The following is a 2500-nucleotide window of genomic DNA, read 5'->3' as shown; positions in this document are numbered from 1 at the left end:
ATATATAAATATTTTGATTTAAAAAAATGATAAACATGAATAATTTTAACTTTTAAACAACCCTCTCAAAAGATCAATGTACCCCAAACTATGGGGTACTATGATCTCCGACTTGGGGCACATTGATCTTATATGCGTAATATTATCTAAACGTTTAACACTTCTATAACTAAATCTTGTAAATAATTTAGTCAAAGGGTATTATTGTATAACATATAATACATCTAAATTTTTTAATTATTTTTTAAATATAGCAGTTAAACCCACTAGTCTAATTTTTAATTAAAAAATGTATAAATCACAGCAGCTATAAGCTACCCGCTTTATATACGTTTAAAACTTTACAACAACTTAAAATTTATAAGAACTGAAATATAAAGACTGAAATAAGAATACAACTTTTAAGTTTACAAAACTTGTTAAAAGTACAATATTTTGATTAAGAATATTTCATCATTTGTGAAAGTCAAGTTGTGAAGCAGCTTTTGGTTTACATTGTTTTTTATTCCTAATCAAGTAATTCTTAGTTTCTTTCTTATCTTTTGTGGAGACTTTTTGTTGATTTTTGGTTTGCTTCAAAATTTTCTTTTCTTTTGACAAACGAATTTCATTTCTGACAGGAGTATCAGTCAAGATCCTTGTTTTTAACTGCCTACTTTTAACTTTTTTTTTTCTGGCAGATGCTTTTGGGTAAGGTTTTAAAACCTCAGGTGAGATTATAGAAGCAACACTTGTTGACACTTTGTTTAAAATACTTTTTTCAATATTTACTAGAGTTATTTTAGACTCTATGTGATTAACATGTGCTGGTATCATTTCAGATTCCATGTTGTTGACAGGAGTGATAGTAACTGTATCTGGAGCAGCTCTATCTGTAACTGATGATGGTAAATATTCGTCATCTTTGAAAATTTCAGAATTAAATGGCTCAATGCCAGCTACTCTAAATCCTGTCTGTATATTAGATGGTGAGAAAGCTTTTGTATACGGTTCTCGAACTATTGAAACAATATCATAAATGGTCATTGGTCTTGGGTTTGAAACCATCCAATTATCACATGCAGAATTGTAAAACCTTTTCAATGGTCCAAAAACAGTTCTATCTAATGGCTGCAATTTATGGCTGCATTGGGGAGGAAAACTTATCATTGTAATTCCGTGTTGAATTGCAAGCTCCAAGCCTTTAACAGAAATATGACTTTCATGACTGTCGAGAAGTAACAAAACTGGAGATTCCTGAGAACAGTTTGAATATTTAACAAAATGTTTAATCCATTCTATGAAAATTTCTGAGTTCATCCAACCAGAAGGATTTGCAAATCCCACACATCCAGGAGGTCCTTCCTTAATCATGTAATCATGAAACTTTACCCTAGGAAAAATAAATAATGGAGGAATGGAATTTCCAATAGCATGAGAGGCACAACATGCAGTTACCAATGTTCCTCGTTCTGCAGATGTGATTCTTCCAACTTGTTTGCTTCCTCTACCAGCTAAAACCTTTACCGGCTTTTGAACGGTTGTTAAACCAGTTTCATCAACATTATATATACAGTTAGGATTATATTTATATCAATTTCTTACCGTTTTAAGATTTTGAAAAAACTCTCTTACAGTGTGTTTGTTAAAAGCTGTTGATCGAGCGAAGCTCGTTGCTTCAGGTGTTCGTAGAGACAACTCTGGTTGTCTTTTCATAAAACCTTGCAACCAATCAATGCCTGCAATTTTATTTTTGATCCATGATGATGGGCATATCTTATTGTTTTTTAAAGCAAATTCATATGCCAATAATCGCGTTGACCTAGTTGAAAGGCCATAGTTCATTTTTAATGCAATTAGTAAATAACTTGATAAACTTTTTTCATCTTCTGCTGTAAAAACTTGTCTATTGTTGTGGTTAGGCTTGAAAGCTTCATTTGGATTAAGCCTCTTTTTACGACAATATCTTTTTAAAGTCATTCTATCTATGTTAAACTGACGTGCTACAACATTCAGTTGTGTTACTTCTAAAACTTTATTAACAGCTACTTTCATTGTTTCACTTGGTATAGCAACTTTATTTGTTTTTTTAATTCTATTTCTAACCATTTTAAGATCTGTAAAAAAATATATCAATAAAAACATATGTTTTTAATAAATGCTAATATTTAACATAATAATATTATGTTAAATATTTTTTAATTATTATGTTAAATATTATTCTTTTGATATTATAAAATAATAGTATTATTATTACTAGCTTATAACATAAGTAGATTTAAAAAATGAAATGCTAAAAGCTATTGTTTGTTTATATATAGTTTTTTTTTAAATTATAAATACAATTCCATTCGTTTAACTGTATTGCTTATAAACAAAAACATGGGGCACTTCGTCTTCTATGGGGCACTTTATCCTCCGATCAATGGGCCCCGCATAGTCAAAGATCAATGTACCCCAATAGGTATAGGTAACATATTGATAGCAATATCTACTTTATAAATTGCAGCCAAATAAAAAT

General features: G+C 29.8%; 1 protein-coding gene across 1 annotated transcript in view; it reads right to left on the bottom strand.

Moving 5' to 3' along the window:
- LOC136086625 (receptor tyrosine-protein kinase let-23-like) overlaps positions 1 to 2500 on the bottom strand; it is a 198004-nt gene that overhangs the window by 116430 nt on the left and 79074 nt on the right. The gene's annotated exons all lie outside the window — the stretch shown is intronic.

The sequence above is a fragment of the Hydra vulgaris genome, chromosome 10 (assembly GCF_038396675.1).
Source record: "Hydra vulgaris chromosome 10, alternate assembly HydraT2T_AEP".
Taxonomy (NCBI): Eukaryota; Metazoa; Cnidaria; class Hydrozoa; order Anthoathecata; family Hydridae; genus Hydra; species Hydra vulgaris.
The sequence above is the reverse complement of the archived record's forward strand: the minus strand, read 5'-3'. Positions and strand labels throughout refer to the sequence as shown.